The following is a 7,258-nucleotide window of genomic DNA, read 5'->3' as shown; positions in this document are numbered from 1 at the left end:
TTTTTTTTTTTTTTTTTTTTTTTTTTTTCTGAAGAGTCATACCCATTTTTAGCAAATCCAGGGCAATTTCTTGATTTTCTCTTCACCTAGTGAGTAGGACCAATGCAAACCAGGCCTGGCTCCTTAAGGCCGAGGTGGCAATAATGCTGCGTCATATAATAGCAATCAGGCTTGATTTCAGACTGCGGTTCTCTGCACCAAAATGTGACTCCCCCTCTTCGCACCAGGTCTGATCCACCAGGGACCACAGATACTCTGAGACCAATGACCCTGTTTCCATCTCTAACCATTGACAAGACTTCAGACTTCTCCAGTGACCTGTTCCTCTTTCCATCAAGATAACCTGGACCCTCTAAGAAACTTGCTTATTGTTTGTTATTTGCCAACATTCACACCAGCAGTTGTTATCACTTTGCTAATAACATTTCCCTTTCTCTTTTTGCTTCCTTGTCTTTTTCCTGCTGCCTCGTCCTCTCACCTCTCTTTTCATTTGTTCCTTAAATATTTACTGATGGAAATTACACTGGAAGTTTGGGAATCCCCAGATGTGTATAAGGTTCAGTGTCAGCTTCCAGGAACCTCCAGTATTACTTCTCTCCTTCTTTTCTGCAGCAAGTATTCCATTCTTGAGTCAAATACTATTACTTCCCACCGTCTCCTGGTATCACTTTTCCCTGCCCATGCTTCGGTTCCTTGCATCCTTGCCCCTGCAGCCCATTATCCTCCACCACTGCAGTCCTGATGGGGATTCAGGCTCAGCTGAAATGACACCTGGAAAGCGAGAAGGGATCTCCTCATGCATCCATCCACTCATCCATCCAATCCTTCCATCTTTCTTTCTATTCAACAAGCATTTATTAAGTATCTGTTCTGTATCAAGCACTGAGCTAGTTCCTGGGGATACAGCTGAAAACATTGACTTTGCCTGCACGGAGTTTACAGTCTAGCACTGTGGGGTCCACTCTGGTAGCCACCAGCCACATGTAGCTCTTGAGCACTTAAAATGTGGCCAGTCTGAAATGAGATGTGCTGTAGGTCCAAAACACACATCAGATTTTGAACACTTAGCACAAGAAAAAGAATGCGAAATAGCCTATTAGTGATTTTTTTACATATTGAAATGTAATATTCTTTTTATATTGGGTTAATATATTAAAATTAATTTCAATTATTTTGCTTTACTTTTAAAATGTAGCCCCTAAATGTAGAAAGTTTAAACTTAGATATGTGCTTGCATTGGTGGCTCCCATTCTGTTTCTCTTGGACAGCACTCATTTCGAAGGAGGATACAGGGATGGATATAAAAAAAACTTACAAGGAGTTTTTATAGGTGTTTTGATAAATGTGTGTACAGGGTACAGTGAGGGATTATTTTTATTCAAGAGGCCATGAGAAAGTGGAGGAAGGGAACCAACTCATACTCTGCTAGGCACTTGCGGATATCCTCATGCACGTTCGAGGCACTTTAACATCTTCATACGTTGGCTTGGCGCTTTCAGTATCTCAGTTAATCTTTGCAATCGCCATCACCACAACCTGACCACATCTTTTCCAGGCTGCTTAGACCAAGTCACCATCATCTCTCAGATGGACTGTTTGTGGCAGCAGCCTCTTAACTGGCCTACCCTGACCCCCCACTTTATTCCATTCTCTATATTATGACCAGAGGGATGCTTCCAAAACACAAACCTGGTCATTCTACTCTTCAGTTGAAAACTCTCCCATAGCTCCCTCGCTGTCCTCCAGATAAAATAATTCTGCCTCATGGTTTACACGTACAATCCGGCCCCTGCCTACCTCCTCAGTCCCTTATTTCACACTCCTCCACGCTTGTTCACTTTGCGGTAGCTTTGCTCTGAAATTCTTTCTGAGCTTGGAAAGCCCTGTACTCTCTCTTCTATGTATTATTTTTCTCTGAAAGTACTTTCTTCCTCAGTTTGTCTGGTTAATGCCTTATTTTTCAGATTATATTTTCAAAATGACTTTCTCTAAGAAGACTTTCTGGAACTTCCCCCACCCCCACTCCTGCCACCATTCTCGGTTAGGTGTCCCTTATGTGTCCCTGGATCTTGCTGTACTTCCCATAATGTAGTACTTATCATGCCATATTACTTTTTTTTTTTTTTTTTCTGGCTGCATTGGGTCTTTGTTGCCGCGCGCGGGCTTTCTCTAGTTGCGGCGAGTGAGGGCTACTCTCCATTGCAGTGCGCGGGCTTCTCACTGCGGTGGCTTCTCTTGTTGCAGAGCATGGGCTCTAGGCACGTGGGCTTCAGTAGTTGTGGCTTGCGGGCTCAGTAGTTGTGGCACACGGGCTTAGTTGCTCCGCGGCATGTGGGATCTTCCCGGACTAGGGCTCGAACCCGTGTTCCCTGCACTGGCAGGCAGATTCTTAACCCCTGCGCCACCAGGGAAGCTCCATATCGCATTCTTGCAATCTTTTTGGATCAGAGTCCTCTATGAGAATCTACTAAAAACTGTACAGCTTCTCCCCGGGGCGGGGGGGGGGGAAGAAAAAACAATACGTTTTGCATACAATTTCAGAGGTTTTATAAAACCCCTAAAACTCTTTAGGTTTCCACAGACTCCAGATTAAAAACCCCTGCTCTCTTCCTAGATGCAAAAGATAGTAAGCATTTCTCACAGGTACAAGTTGCTGTAAGACATTAGGATGCAAGGACTATCGTGCTTTTGTTTTTCTAAATCAAATTAAATCTGAGTTAGCCTTATCCTGCGTGGCTGGTGAGAAGTCTTAAATTAGTCATTTTCAGGAAACTTCTGTTTTTTTCTTTTCTCCCCAAAACTCCAGAGCTTAAGGGGCCCAAGAAAATTCTGGAAGGTTCCTTCTTTCTCAGATCATTAGAAGTTTTCTGTTTGTTTTTAACTGTTCTTCCTGCTGTTTCAAAATGCCACAGTTGAGCATCGATCCTTCCTGTCAGTCAGGAATTATTTCCCCGGGGTGGGCTGTGAGGGGCTCAGTACAGTAGCCTCTGCCCCGAAGTCCTGCCACTTCCAGGAATCTTGTTGAAACGGGGCCTCTTCTCATGGGCACCCCAGATCTCCTACTCCTTCACCACTGTCAGGGAAATAGCTTTTTAACTCAAAAATACCACCCTTTCTCTTATCTCTCTGGAATGATCTGACGTGAAATCCCTTGACAGGCATGACAGAGACTGAGAACGCAAATAGATGCCTAAAAAGACCAGGAAAAGAATGTCAATGGATAAAGCAGGTTGGCTTCAAGAGACAACAGAGAGTAGTGGTGACTGAGGCATGCTCTAGATAGAACACAAGCTTTGTCTAAAAATGAGCAGCAGCTAAGGCATCAGCGAATTGGCGCGGAATTTCCAGATCTTCTGTGTTTTCAAGGGAAGCCAGAAATCTGGATTTTCATGAGAGAACTCTTTTTTCTATATTTTTAAAACATGACATATTAAGGTATATTTTTAAAATCATGTAATTCACAGCATAATATTCAGTGACCTTTTAGTAACTTTATCCAGTTGTGTAACCATCACCATAAATCAATTTTATTTTTTTATTTTATTTTTATTTATTTATTTTTTAGCTGTGTTGGGTCTGCGAGGGCTTTCTCTAGTTGTGTGCACCTCTTCATTGAGGTGCACGGGCCTCTCATTGTGGAGCACAGGCTCCAGACGTGCAGGCTCAGTAGTTGTGGCTCACGGGCCTAGTTGCTCCGCGGCATATGGGATCTTCCCAGACCAGGGCTCGAACCCGTGTCCCCTGCATTGGCAGGCAGATTCCCAACCACTGCGCCACCAGGGAGGCCCCATAAATCAATTTTAGAACATTTTCATCATCACAATAAGATCCCACATGTATATTTACTGTCCTCCCCACCCCAGCTCTTACCTCAGGCAACTACTATCGTACTTTCTGTCTCTATAGCTTTGCCTTTTGGGGCTATTTCACGTAAATGGAATCACACAATATGTGGTCTCTCTGACTTCTTTCACTGAACATAGTGTTTTCAAGGTTCATCTATGTTGCTGCATGAAACTGTAGTGTGTTCCTTTTCATCGCCGAATAGTATTCCATGGTACGGGTATACCACATTTGGCTACCTATTCACCAGTTGATGGACATTCCATTTTTTTCCTGCTATTATGAATAATGCTGCTCTGAACCTTTGTGTGCAAGTTTTTGTATCCATATATGTCTTACTTTTTTTGTTGGTTTTTGGTAGATACTGAAAGATAGAATTGTGTTACATGGTACATTCATGTTTAACTTTTAAGAAACTGGCAAACCATTTTCCACAGTGACTACACCATTTTCCTGCCAGAAATGACTGAGGGTTCCTGTTTCTCTACATCCTCGCCAACATTTGTTATTGTCTGCCTTTTTGATTATAGTCATCGTAGTGGGCGTGAAGTGGTATCTCATTATGGTTTCAATTTGCATTTCCCTAATGGCTAATGATGTTGGATAGCTCTTGACTTTTAAATGTTGGAATTCACTCAAATTTATAAAAATAAAAATGCTTCATATCAGCGCTGTACAGACGGAACAAAATAGCTTAGAACAAAACAGGTTCATGGGCTGGAACTGCCCTGAGGGATTGAGTTTGGACTTGTGACCTAGACTCTGCAAAACAGTGGTCTGTGACCTTTTTCTTTTGGGGGTAAAAGCAGCCTAGACTGCCAGCAAAAATTACTATGGAGAGAGGACAAATGTTTCTCACTCTTTTGTAATGAAATTGTAGATTAGGAAAAAAAGGACAATTTTCAATCTATATATTCATAATGCCATTTTTCCCCCAGTAAATCATCCTGTTACATATTTGTTGAACGAGCCCTTCAGGTGTATATTTCTATCCTCTTTTTTTTTTTTTTTTTTTCCTGCGGTACCCGAGCCTCTCACTGTTGTGGCCTCTCCCGTTGCGGAGCACAGGCTCCGGACGCGCAGGCTCAGTGGCCATGGCTCACGGGCCCAGCCGCTCCGCGATATGTGGGATCTTCCCGGACCGGGGCACGAACCCGTGTCGCCTGCATCGGCAGGCGGACTCTCAACCACTGCGCCACCAGGGAAGCCCTTTTCTTTTTTTAAATAAACTTATTTACTTATTTTTGGCTGCCTTCGGTCTTCCTTGCTGTGGACGGGCTTTCTCTAGTTGCGGTGAGCGGGGGCTACTCTTCGTTGCGGTGCGCAGGCTTCTCACTGCAGTGGCTTCTCTTGTTGCGGAGCATGGACTCTAGGCGCACGGGCTTCAGTAGTTGTGGCATGTGGGCTCAGTAGTTGTGGCACACGGGCTTAGTTGCTCTGCGTCATGCGGGATCATCCCGGAGCAGGGATCGAACCCGTGTCCCCTGCATTGGCAGGTGGATTCTTAACCACTGAGCCACCAGGGAAGTCCTGTATCCTCTTTTTAGAGATGAGGTTCAGGAATTTGTCAAAGATTAAAGCTCTAGTAAGTGGCAGAGACGGATTCAAAGCCAGGTCTATGTGGTCCTAAATCCTGCGTTTTCCTGATCAAAATGGCAAGAGGTTCAGGGATGGAGCTACATGAGGTGAGACTGGAGTTAGAATTCTGAGCCTGGCTGGCTAGATGACTGAGGTGGAGGGGGACATGATGGGGGAGCAAGGGAGAGGAAGGAATCAAAGAGGTTTCAAGGCTGGTTTCATTAACAGACAAAGGGAAGTTGGGAAGAAAGAGTTTGGGTGGAGGGATGAAGTGGAAGTGGGAAGAAAATAGGTTTGGGGCTTCCTGCTTTTGCAGTTGTCCTCCCATCAAGGTAGGGACCTCTGGCAGACAGTTGAAAATGTAGGGCCCAAGGGCTGCAGAGATGCCATGGCTAGAGATGCATTTGGGGACAGTTTCTATATTTTTTGGGCCACAGCACACAGCTTGCGGGATCTAAGTTACCCGGACCAGGGATCGAACCTGGGCCTCCGCGGTGAAAGCGCCAGAGTCCTAACCACTGGACGGCCAGGGAATTCCTGGGGACAGTCTCCTTATTATTGATTTCTCTTCAAGACTGACATCTTTGTGATGCTGAATTCTGGTGAGCGTCCTGCCCTCCTCTTCTGATGGTCCGCTGAGTTTTGTTTTAAAGTTATGGGAAACCACAGACTTGGTGACTGATGGGGCTGTTTGTGTGTGAATGCTCTAAGCATTCAGAAATGACTTCAGTGGCTGGCAAAGCTGAGACTCAGGCATTAGAGATGGAGTGTTTGGTGTTCTCTAAAAAGTTGTTTTGTTTTTTTTTTTTAATCCAGAAGAGGAATACTGTTCACATGCTATGTATGGTTAACTTGTACTCCATGTGCAGGTTGCATTAAGGAGGACAGACTTCATGGAGCCAAGTCACAAGACACCTGGACAGAGGGCAGCTTACTCCAGGAGGCTGATGGGGGTGGGGGACAAGATGCACTAGGACAAAGGACAGTACAGGACCTGATTTCGGACTTCCCCAGGAGGGACTCTGCACTCAGCTGCCTTGAAATCTTCTCTGAACTGCACCACCCCCTCCTTATCGTTTCCTGCCTTGTTTTGTTTTTTGCTTTATTCACATTTTACCAGAGCGGAAGTTTCCTAGGCCTAGCCACTTACATCATAAATAATAAAATGCACCCATATTCAACACGAAATAACTACATCTTGCTGTAAAATTTTTTTGAAAAGATTTGGATAAACTTCAGTTTTTGTAAGAAATCATTTTGTGACTTGTGACTTAAACTTTATTATATTTATAATTAATTAATTAAGGGTCATGTTGCAGTTGACTAGATATTGCAGACGTTTCATTAAATATTGATTAACTTTGATTTTTTTGGTTCCCTTTCCTTATCCGGGAGCTTTTTTTCTTCTTCTTCAGGTCTCAAACATTTTCTAAGGCCTTTGAAAAGTTAATAGGCCCTGGGGGATAAGACAGCTCTACAGAACCTCCTCATAGCCCCTCTCAAGTAGGGAGCTCTATTGAATGAATGAATGAATGAACGAATGAATGAGGTTAAGCCCGTTTCCCAAGTCTTCTCTCCAAGGGGGGTTCGCTTCTCAATCCTCTGTAATCTCAGCCCAGCCAGGAGTCTGGGTAGGGAGACGTCTCCCCTTTCAAACATCAAAACCGCGGCAGCGGAGGAAGCTGTCCGGCGGCCGCCGCTCAGAGGGCCTGGGCAGGGTCAGCCTGGAGCCGGGGGTCGCGACAGTGCCGGGAGCGCGGACCGCCGACTGAAGCCGGGGACCCAGCTTCAGGGCCGGAGCGCATGGGCAGAGCAGCAGCCCGAGACTTGCCTCCCC

This window comes from Neophocaena asiaeorientalis, unplaced genomic scaffold (assembly GCF_003031525.2).
Source record: "Neophocaena asiaeorientalis asiaeorientalis breed wild unplaced genomic scaffold, Neophocaena_asiaeorientalis_V1.1 scaffold543, whole genome shotgun sequence".
Lineage (NCBI taxonomy): Eukaryota > Metazoa > Chordata > Mammalia > Artiodactyla > Phocoenidae > Neophocaena > Neophocaena asiaeorientalis.
The sequence above is the reverse complement of the archived record's forward strand: the minus strand, read 5'-3'. Positions refer to the sequence as shown.